Source organism: Castanea sativa, chromosome 9 (genome assembly GCF_040712315.1).
Source record: "Castanea sativa cultivar Marrone di Chiusa Pesio chromosome 9, ASM4071231v1".
In the NCBI taxonomy this organism is placed as follows: domain Eukaryota; kingdom Viridiplantae; phylum Streptophyta; class Magnoliopsida; order Fagales; family Fagaceae; genus Castanea; species Castanea sativa.
In genome coordinates this window covers 7,413,426-7,425,764 of record NC_134021.1, presented here as the reverse complement: position 1 = coordinate 7,425,764, position 12,339 = coordinate 7,413,426, and the positions used below count along the sequence as shown (strand labels likewise).

At 33.5% G+C, this 12,339-nt stretch overlaps 1 pseudogene; it reads right to left on the bottom strand.

Moving 5' to 3' along the window:
• Positions 1-10,006: 10,006 nt before the first annotated feature.
• On the bottom strand, positions 10,007-11,805 carry LOC142610711 (thaumatin-like protein 1; annotated as a pseudogene).
• Between the last annotated feature and the right edge of the window lie 534 nt (positions 11,806-12,339).

The window sequence follows — 12,339 nt, the reverse complement described above, 5'->3', positions numbered from 1 at the left end:
CCCCCTCCGGCTCCACCAATATATATATACTCACCAACAGAGAGGTTTTTGAGCGAAGCAATGGAAGGGAATATGAAAACAGCGTCATCCTCTTCCTTGACTTTTGAACTTTTTAGGTCCAAAGAATTTTCTTTGTCATCTGGGATTTTTGGGTCTATCTTTGTGCCTTCAACCAAGGTATTGGTTTTATTCTCAATTCAACTCTGTTGTTTTGAGCTAATGTTTAGAATCTATAAATATGCGAGGTATTTTCTTCAATTGTTTCGATTTGATTTTCATTGCTTTTATTGTGTTATGTTCACCTGTTTTCTGCATTTTATGGTATTGGTACCAATTTTTGTTTTTAGTGTGAGAACCTTCTATCTCTCGCTAAAGCCTTCTACAATTTCTACTAGTTTTTTAACACCAAACTTAAGGTATTGATTTTACAAGTTTATAAAATTTGTGGAGTAAATTGACCAAATTAAAAGTTCAAGTGCTATTTTGGCCACTATCTCAAAGTCTAGGAGGTGTGTGAGCATTTTTCCCTTTAAAATAAAAAAAAAATTATTTTAAAAAAATTATACATAATTCTTCTTCTTTTTTTCCAGCTCAGGGGGTTTATTTGAAACCCTAAGATTCACTTGCCAATGCCCTTGCGTCCTCAGAGTTTCTACTAGGGAAATTGAAGACAACCCATATGCGAACTGTAAGTTATGCCATCACTAATTTGTCTGATTTCAACTTGACTTTTTGTGTATGATTTGAACTTTGAACTTTGAACCTGGGGCAACTGGAAATGTTTGTGAGAGTTCTGCAGATGATTCTAGTGGAAAAACATAGTTTGTATCACATACAAAATATACGCAGCGGAAAATTAACGAATCTACTTCATTCGTAATTGATAACATGTACTATGTAAATTTCAAAATTTAAGAACAAGAGAGCGTACCTTGGTGCGATGAAATTCAAAACCAAAGATTAGAAGTACTTGGGAACACTTTTAATTTTCACTTATGCCCAAGAAGTGTGGTCTCTCAATCAGTTTACACTCACATACATACTATTTCATTCCACCCAAAATTCTATATGTTTCTCTCCTTATATCTAACTGATTATCTAATTGGACCAGCCTTTTGGGTCATTCCAATTGGGCTTCAATATGTGGCTTGGAGTGGGACCAAAAGGGAATAAATAAGACTCTAACTCCAATGGGTCTTGGGCTGATCTGTCAACTCTTGACAAATCCAAAGTTACCATTAATTATATTTAATACCACTATATAAGTATAATTGCACTCTAGGCCTTATTAATAAATTATATCTCAATACTTTATTATACATGCAATTCCTTTATTAAAATATTCGTTGTAATACAAAGTCATGAATATTGATTGCCACTTTGAAGATTACTACATCGTAATCCTTGAGTGCCCGGTTTAATCCTTTAAATTATTCATCATATATCTATGAAAACCAATTTCATAAATATATACTTTAGTAATTTCTTACTAAAGTAGTTAGACCTAATATTCTGAATAACCAAATCCATTAAACTTATCTCAAATTAAAATTTTATATATCCGTTAAGAGATTATGAATTTCATCTTGATAATATATGTTTCATCAACATTAAATGCGGCTGCCCAACATACTGTGATTTTGATCGTGACTTTAGATCTCACTTCTGATATATCAAAGCAACCTACACTTCATGATCAGGTTCATTATTCTTTTAGGATTGAAAGTTCATGTAAATAGAAGTCGTGAAATTGATTATTCATTTGACAGTCGTTAGCAGGATAATAAATCTCACAGCGGTCCAAATCAATATGTCTTAACTCTTAAAACATATCAACTAGAAGTCTCCACTTTCATGTTCAAGACAAATCGTCTTAGTTAATATATTATATAGTCTTCACAGATGAAATGCCCAATTTCATCACCAACTACGGACTAAAATTCTATGTTTACAAAGAACTTGTGATTTATATTTTTTGTGACTAAATCACATACTATGCATCTTATGAACTATATGATAATGTCCGAATATTCATGTTACCATTATTTTAGATAGTAACAAAACAACTTTATTAATCATAACATGATATCATACATAATATCATATATAGCATCATACAATAGGATTTAAAGTGCACATATCCTAACAGATTCTTACAGTAAAATATTTTTGTTGTTCATATATTGAATAACTATAAATTTATAATGTAATCTTAAATTTTAAATGACATAATACCCTATAAGACCTATACATTGTTAGACATAAGAAATAAATTCATAACCGTGACTTTTTCAATCTTTAATGTTGTACTTATTAAAGAGTTTTTAATGAAGAACATTGTAAACGTTGATATGGTGGTTAATTGAAACTATGATTCTCATGACTCCCACTCTAATGTTAACAAAAAAACCACCATTTCTATTAACTTTACACCAGTCCCTGGAAGGAAGAGGTCAGGGTACTGTACCGGAGGCTGTACCGGTTTGGCTAGTGGTACGATATATTTCGGGTATCGGTTAATACCGGTGTACCGTTTCGAGATTACCGCTAAATATAAATATATATATATATATATATTCTCTTAAAAATATAAAAAGATTTAAAGTCTGACTAATAATAATAATTCCTTTAAATATTAATAATTATGTTTGTAGTATAACTTTTTATTTTAAGAAGGATTGTAGTTTAATAATAGTACTAAGTACATGTGCTTACTAAATGCAGTAATGAAAAAACAAAACAAATAAAAATCAATGTGCAAAACTTAAAACTAGGACACGTGTGATTAGAGATAAGTTTGAAAATTTTGAAAAGACTCATTTAATGACTTCAGTACATTCACATGGGAGTGGGAGTGTGGGACTCTAGCTTACAAAAGAAGATATATCAGTGCGCGTTCAAAACTAGAAAAACAAAACAACAGAGAAGCTAGCGGAAGAAAAACAGAGAACGGAGAAGTGAAGAGGCGAGGAAGAAGAAGCTGAAGTAGGTGAGGAGACTGCAATTGACAAAATGGAAGTGGCTGGAGACATGGGTGACCAGCGACGTGGTAGTGAGTGGCTGTGATGATTTTTGGGTTTTTTTTTTTTTTTTTGGTACTGGCCGGGTTTAGATTTACCGGCCGAAACATACAATTTTCACCGGTAAAGCCGAAACAGTCAGGTATGGGCCGGTACTCAGAGCAGTACAAATCAATGGGGGTTTTGGTACTAGTCAGTTCACCGGTATGAAAAAAACCGGCCGTACCGGCCGGTACGGTATGGTATCAACTTCTTTGGTTTGAGGGCTTCTTCTATTAAGAGGAAATGATCAAAAGAATTGTATAGTAGAGATGTTAATCTAATTTTGGAACAATCCTCGATAGTCCACCACGGATTACATTATGCAAGCCAAATATTGAGCGCCTAGCTATATATCATCTCCAACATCAGCACCAGATTTTTTTATAAACCAACCCGGACTGGCCCGATCATGTAGGGCTAGAATCATAGAATGGTATCGCTTGGCTTTAATTTTCTCCTAGGTTGCCTAACAAGTCCAGCAGATCTCTCATTTGCAATTTGGGCAGAAGGTCTGATTCTCACTCTAAAAAAGTTTTGATCGAGACTCTAAAGAAGTACACTGACGGAACTGGGCCCATATAAATGGGAACATCAATCAAGCATCGTTACCTAATGAGTAATGTTGCTACACACTTTGTTATAAACCCATTTTTTGAAATGAAAACGTGTTTTTAAAACACAATTTCTGTTCAAACAATGCGTTTAACAAGGTGTGTATAACCATTTTTATCCTAATATAATTTGAAAATTCTTTTCTGCTTGGGGTAAATTAACCTAGACCTATCAAATGCGTTGGACCAATAGATTTCAGGTTCACCCGGCTCGAGTTTTAGTGAGAAACAAGTTGTCCCAAATAGGTTGCAAAACCTATGAATCTTAACTGGTCTTTGTACGGTCTTGTCAATTCGATATGCCACGTATTTTTTTACATGCAAAAAATGATATAAAAATATAAATGAAACTTGATAATATTGCCCTTGCACTCTTTCAAAAAAAAAAAAGAGAGAGAAAAATAATAAAAAACAATTGAAAATAAAAGTCAAAATAATACAAAAATTCTTAACTTTACACATTTACTAAACTAAAGCCTTCAAGCCTCGACTTCATTAAGAAAGAAACTATGAATGTTTGTGAAAAGAAAAAAAAAATTTTGAAAAAGAAGGGAATGAAGAAAATGGTAAGAAGTGAAAGTAAGAAACATGTTTATATGGAGTTAGAAGAGGGGGGAGGGGCAAAAAAAATTACTTAGATTAGAAAGTAAAAAGGATTAAATTTCTAACAAAGAAGTTGACCCGACCCAACACGATTTGACCTAACATTTCAACAGGTTGACTCGTTTTTTCACTGGTCATCCATATTCATATTTTTCCTTTTAGTATGAGTCCAATTTTGTTTGGTTTAGACCATCTAGTATAAATAATGCCTAGCTATTCCCTTATTAAATAATTTTTTTTAAACAGATATTATTTTGAAATAATTATTTAGTACTTTGAGAGCATACTGATGTGACACTTCTTCATCTCATATAATAGTGGGTTCTATTAATTAAATTCATAATGGTTTACCATTCATGTGAAAAGATAGAGTACCACGTCATGATACTCTGAAAATATCTAATGATTTTTTGTAAGCTAGTCAATCACCAAACTCAGCTAACTCAGCTGTACTTTTTGAGAGAGACTTTGATTAAGAGATTGCATAATCAAATATTTCAAAATTTCATTCCATATTGTTCAATTTCGGTTGTTATTGCACTGACAATCCTTTCTTTGTTTGGTTAAATTCTTCTTCTATTTAAGATCCATTTGCTTGACCGATACTTTTTTTTTTTATCCCTTTCATTTTCTAATGCTTTTTGGTATGGTGAAGAGCACACTTAAGCAAAAACAGTTTTATTTGTTGTCAATAGGGGGAAAATTCCAATTATAAAGAGGAAAAAATTTTCAAAAAATTACATATTAAATAAGCTACCACAAAAAAATAATAATAATAATAATACATTTAGTGATAACTTCTCTCTCTTCACCCGGCCTCTCCACATATTGATTGTTGATCAAATATTGACCAATCAAATTTTTCCCTAATGGCATTTCTTGCTCATATCAGTCATTTCCCACCTATCTTTTTACTTGGATTCCAAATTTGGGATATATTTGATTATTTTATGGTTTAATGCTCTTGAATGACAAAAAAAATTAATTTTCTTTTGTACGTTTTTAGACCCCTTAAAACACAAGTTGTTTAACCTAATTATATAGCCAAGTGATTACTTAGATAAATTATTTAGATCTAGGTTAACACAAACAAATCATATCATGTAAAGCAGTACAGAAATATAATGAACACACAATATAATAACCCAGGAAAACCAAACCGGTAAAAAACGTGGGGAGGATTTAACCTAGCTATCCTCAAGGTAAAACAGATTCATGGACAGCTCCGAGTCCACGGACTACTTCTTTCTTAGATCCACGACAGCCACAAGTTCTCTTACTTGTGTTTTTCTTTAAGCTCTTGAAACAGCAACCGAAGAGATCACCAAGTTCTTGACATCAATTTAGATCTTGATAACCCTAAGTGTATATGAAGGTAAACACCTCTAGATCTCACAGAAGATTCACACACACAGTATATCAACAACCTCTAAAACGTGACTAGAGTTTTTCTATTTATATGAGACATAAAACATAAAACCCTACACGTCAAACTGGACTTGGGCTAAGTTGGAAATTCTACAAAAAAAAATAATCTGCACGAGGTTCGATCGATCGAGTCTAATTTTTTATTGATCGAGCCTTGTAGATTTGGTCCATTAAATTCTGCAATCACTCAATTCTAACTTTATACATAAACATACTTTGAGCAGCCTAAATCTAGACTCTAAATTTTGATCATGGTTTGCCAACACATTATACATTGAAGTTCTAATACATTAGTCCCTAAGGTCTTAGAACCTAACATATTTTCATTTATTACATGTTTTCATGAATAATTTTTTATATTATTATTTGTAATTTCAAGAATAATTCATAATTTCATGAAAGAAAAATAACTAAACATACTTTGTAGCTCATTTTCAAGGTCACAATCCAACGCAGGAAAATGACCCTTTAAATGTACTTTTCCCTAATAAAAAAAGTGTTAATTAAATTTTCTAGCGAATAAATTCAAAATGCAAATGATTTACAATAACGAGCATGCAATGATGAATGTCCATCTGGTAAATGTTGAAATGGGAGTTGGAAGGGCGAACAACGTAAATGTAAGGATGATAGAAGCCTCCTGTGGGATCGTGATACAAGGCCAACCCAGTTTGTTAGTATAGTATTACACAAGGACTTTTTATTGTTTTTTTTATTTTTTTACCCACTCTTACTGCATCATTGCTCATTAATTTACTGCTACTATATATTAAGCTTAACAGCTTATTCCCTGGCTGTCAAAGATTCAGACTATTTTAAACAATGGTGGAGCCAGAATCTGACTTGAGGGGAGAAAAAATTACATTCGACATCACATTTACACGCATGCAAGTAAACACACACACACACACACACACACACATAGTATTTGAGATCAATTTGCAAGATAACAATTCATTCATGTGTACATTAAGCAAAATATATATATATATATATATTTTTTTTTATATATTTTTTTTTGAGGAAAAACGTAATTTATTTTATTAAGTAAAACCAGCTATCTCAGCCAATACAACCGGAAATAAAGGTGGTGGAACATCCTCCATCCACACTATAAAAACCAAAACACAAATAGCATGACGAGCTAACTTGTGAGAAACAATATTACCCTCTCTCTTTACATGAGAGTAGTGTAATTCAGTAAAAAAAATTAACCATATTTCTAATTTCATCCAACACTAAGCCCACTGTTGAAAGGAATTTTGTACCTTCGCGCAAGGCCTTCACTAACACTAGCGAGTCAGTCTCAAGGAAGGCGTGTTGAACTCCCAGGTCAGCCACAAACTGCAAAGCTGTTTCGACGGCCATCGTCTCGATTTGCAGAGGGCTAAATGCCTGGGAAAGTTGCTTAGACAGTGATCCCAACATCATTCCCTCACTGTTACGTATGACCACCCCAATCCTTGCTTTGTTCTCCTTTGCGAACTTGGCACCATCACAATTAATTTTTACCAACCTGTGATCTGGTGGTTTCCACTTTTGCACCAAGGAATGGGCTGTCCGAGGAGATGGAGGGAATTTATGAGGTTTCTCACGTTCCCCTCCACTGCTAGCTGTGCTTGTATGCCCTGCCTCCTTAGTACCCGTTGTATCAAACTTCCTTATTTCCTTGTCAATAACTAAGAGTTGTGAAAGGGATAAATCACCTTGGCATTTATTTTCGGAATGTGATTGAGGGAATAAATGATCGTGGCAATTACGTTCGGAAATTGATTGAGAGAATAACGGGTTTGGCTTCTCTTGGTTCAGCACGTTTCCTGCCTCAGACTCCCTTTCCTTATGAGTTATAGATTTTGAATTTGTAATGGACATGGAATTAATGTCATCCCTTGATTTTTTGATTTCCATAATTGCTTCTCCCTCTCTAGTCCGATCAGCCACTGTGCCTGAAAATTCTCCTTCATGTCGCTGAACTGGGGGAGGTCTCATAGGGCGCCTGAAAATTCTCCTTCCTATTGTTTCACAAATACTTTTTGCCACAGCCATATTCATGAATCTGTAGGGGACATCATGTACCCTATGGTTGCCACAATGCTTGATTTTGAAACCATTTGTAGAGTGCCAGATTTGTTTGGAGGTTCGTGCAACTGCCTCTATCTTGAGGAATCTGCTTGTGAGAAATTTTGTTGCTAAGATGAATTCGCCTAATCTATGGTCCTTTTGAAGAACGTAGCCAGATTTCACTCTATCAGACATTGAGAAATTATTCCATCTATTTGCTAACTCCTCCATTGCAGTGGTAAAACGTTTGAAGTGTTTCCCTGACCCCGAACAAAAAACCACAAGCTCGAGAGACAGTTGGTATCTCAAGAGGACAAGACTCTCCTTCGAAGAAGGGACAAAAAACTTCTACTGCCTAATAGAGGAGAAGAACCCTACTTTCTTAGTGACAGAGAGACATTTTTGTTTTGACTTACTATGATGGTTAACTTTCTTCTCAGTTCTGAGAAAACTTTCACCAATATTTGAATGCCAAAAAATTCAAAATAAAATAACATATTCATTATATTATTTATCTATTAGGGGTTTATTTACATAAAAAAAAATTATTTTGAAATTGTAATTATAAAAAATGTTATATTAGGAGGGAATTGGTTTTGGTTTAAAAAACCATCCTATTTATTAACCATTTATTTATATAATTTTTAAATGCATTTACTGTATATATATAATATAATAGAAAAAATGCATTTAAAAAGTCACCAAAGAAAGAGAGGAGAAAAATCAAACAATATTAGATTATAAGTTAGATATATGTTATGGTATCACTACAAAAAAAAATGCCTATTAGCGACCAAAAATTTTTTATAGACCCAAAAAGCCCTCTCAAAATATCTTATTTGTGATGGCAAAATAAAGTCATCGTAAATACTTGGTAAAATGTGAAATATTTGTGACCAACAAAAAAAGTTGTCGCAATTATGTGTTATAGCCGTCACAAATACTAATATTTTGGAGGGAAATTTTCCCTCCATATTATTTGCGAGGGACAATTAAAAATCTCTCACAAAAAGTGTATTATTTGTGACGGTTAAAAGAAAACCATCACTAATACTAAATTATTTGGAGGGAAATGTTCCCACCAAATTATTTCCGAGGGACAGTAAAAATCCCTTGCAAAAAGTTTATTTTTTGTATGGGTTAAAAATATGCTCTTACTAATACTAAATTATTTGCGAGGGCCACGATTGACCTTCGCAAAAAATCATTAAAATATTAATTTTTTTTGGAGATAAAATTTATTCTAAAATTCAAAGAAAAATAAAAAGAAACACATAAACATATAGCATTTTGTATTCTTTAAATGAACCTTTTGTTTACAGTCTTAAAAAAAACATTTTATATACATCCTATATAAGAAAGGTTTGTCCTTATTTTCTAAACAATTGTACCCATAAAAAAAAATGATAGCACTTTCAACTTCAAAATGGTAGCCTAAAACTCAAGAATTTCAGCCTCTTGTACTCACTCTCTCTCTCTCTCTCAAGTGAATAAAAATTTCTTCCCATTAAAATAATGCATAAAAGATGAGTTCATAAATCAAATGGTAAATTACATCCGATTGGCATGAAAATTGGCATGCATGTTAAGAACATATAGAACATGTAATCTAATGGTTGGATTTTCAAAATATGAATTCAATAATAAGTTATTAGGTGATGTAACATTTTTTAGAGTTACAACACGTGTAACTTGAACCCAACTCTCTATTTCTTAATTTAATGTGAACTTTGAAAAATCAACCGTTAGATTACATTATCTTCATATATTTTTCATGCTTATAAAATTTTAAGGTGATCAAATATATCCATTTGTTTTATTTTATTTTTGTTTTTTATTTAATAGAATTGGGCTATGTTAATATAGGATGGGCTATTTTGAGATGGTATAAGTGGGCCATGCTCTCAATCCATGGAAGCAGCGGCTTGTATTGTGTATGTGGTTTTATAGCTTTTCATCATTAATAATAATTTTACATTTTTACCTAAAATATGTCTAGACTAGTTAGTAAGTAAATATTAATAGATTTTACATGTTTGTAGTGACACGTATTTTGTATGTTAATTTGATTAATTAATTAAATTTAGTTAATTAATTAATTAATTCATCACAAGGAGGTTAATATATTCTTGGCCTATCACTCTGATATATATTAAGCTTAAAAGCTTAATTAGATCATGGCTGTTAAAGCTTCACACTATTTTAAATGTCTCGGAACAACATGAAGAGGAAGGGAAATAGTATTCTTTTACAGTATCCATTTGTTATGTATTATTCAAATAATTATTTCGTTGACACATACATACATGTGCCTTAGTACATGAAACTTATCAGCTTCTTATTACTATTTAGAGAGAAGGGAACGCATAATTCCTCTTCTTAATTTATGGACAGAAAGTGATAACATAGTTGGGTGCACCAGAGCAAGTAAATGTGCTGTTCTGGTCATCATAAGCATAGCTATAAGCCTGAGGGCATTGGTTCTCAAAGATCCGAGAATAGTCTGTGGGTGGACATGTTTCTGGGGTGTTATTTGCGCCAGTGCAACAATACTGTGGCTGATTGAAAGCAGTACAAGCACTCTTGCAAGCAATAACACTTCCATCAGACCCTTTCACTTGCAGCTCTGCTGGGCAAGCTGCATTCACATTGGCCGGACAGCTTGAGGCCTTGCATTCACCAGTTCCGCCTTGTGTGGCTACTGAAACAGGCAAGTTGAACCCATCTACAAGGCTAACATCATAAAAGTCCATTCCACCATCGGCGGCTATGTTGATTTCTACCAAAGAAGCTGGCGGAACTGCACCGTTACCATTGCATGAAACCTGACCAGAGCTACATTCTGCAGTAGCACAACTGAACCTTCCGGAGCTATCTGTGGAGCATAGAGTTCGGGCCCAGAATCGGCCTTTCCATGGAGCTTGGACATCTATTGCTGAGGACGCTGTAGATGCTAACTCAAACCCAGTAGTTGATAACTGAGGTTTTTAATCCGAAGTTAAGGTTCCTGGCCAGACGGTATATGGACAGTTGTTTGTGAAAGTTATTCTAGCAGAGTGAGCACCTGCATGCAACATATATAGACCAAAATCCTTGTCATCATTTTGAAAATGAAAATAAAACCTGTATTGTAAGCAGCAAATATATGTAGCAGATGCAACATTAATTCTAACGTGTAGATATACGTACGTATCATGATGATGCATGTTTATAATTCAACGGGTTGCAATTATTTTTAATTATCAAAAGTAAATAAATAAGGCTCGTGATGAAAAGAATGTGCATGAACTCTATTCCTTCGCGGGGTTTCATGACTTTATTGCGTAGCCCATGTGATGATCAATGGGGCAAAAAAACCAGCATGATTTTTTATTTTTTCGAGAAAATGAATCATCACAAACAAGAATTTTGTAAGAGCACTTGCAGCAATGGAGCTAAATAGCTATATAGCTATTTTAGCTCCACCAAAACACCAAAAAGAAGCATGCAGTGGAAATTTAAATCTATATTTTTTTAAATTATTCTTCTGATCTGCACATCTATAAATAGATGTGCACTATTCATGAGAGCTAAAAAAATTAATTTTTTATTTTGTGTTCACATTACTTTTTTATTGTGGTGTTTTTATTGTAGTGAGATGTATTATTTTATTGTGGTAGATATATTATTTTATTGTGATGTTTATATTATTTTATTGTGTTGAAAGCTAAAATAGATCCACTGCTGCAACATGTGTGTAGGTAAAATAGATAAAGTAACTTTTGGTAGAGCTAAATTGCTAAATTTTTAGCTCCACTGCTGTGGATGCTCTAATGATTTTAGGTGTATATCAAGCACTTCTAAAGGATGAGAGAGAGAGTTTTGGACGATGCAATGTGGGATAGTGATTAGTCAGGAGGCATACCAGATAGGAAAAAGAAGGCCAAGGTAAGGCTGTAGAGTGCCAGGGTTTTCATCATTGTATGATATCGTTGCTTTAAATTGGTGGTATATAAGAACTAACAAGTATGATGAACTTGAATGTGGTATGGTGATAATAATCTGAAGAACTTGGTTGGGTATATATAGAAGCTTATTCGTGGTTGCGGATATCAATGCGGTCCATGCGGGGAAACTAGGCTTGGAATTTTTTTTTTTTTTTTTTTTTTGTCATTTTCTTTGAGTGAAGGCTTGGACTTTTCAGTAGGAATGCTTATTGGCCTGGTGATCGTTAGAGTCTTTTATACGGCACCAAGGTCGGTATTACTGCAACTGTGTCATTAATTGGTACGTAGAGGAACTTGGTATGTTTACAACAACGGGTTCTCTAGAATGACTGTAATAGTATTATGTTGAATAGACTTTTGTTTTGTTTTCAATTTAACAACGTGTGAGGTTGAGACGAACTGACGAAGTAACCAGTCTAGTTCACCCATGACTTAAGGTAGCGTCCATAGGTTTTCACTAGGGAAATTGGAGACAAACCTACGCAATCTGTAAGTTATGCCAACTCTAATTTTTCTGATTTCAACGTGAATTTTTGCGCGTTGGTCTAACTTTGAACCCGGGCGGCTTGAGATATTTTTGAGAGTTTT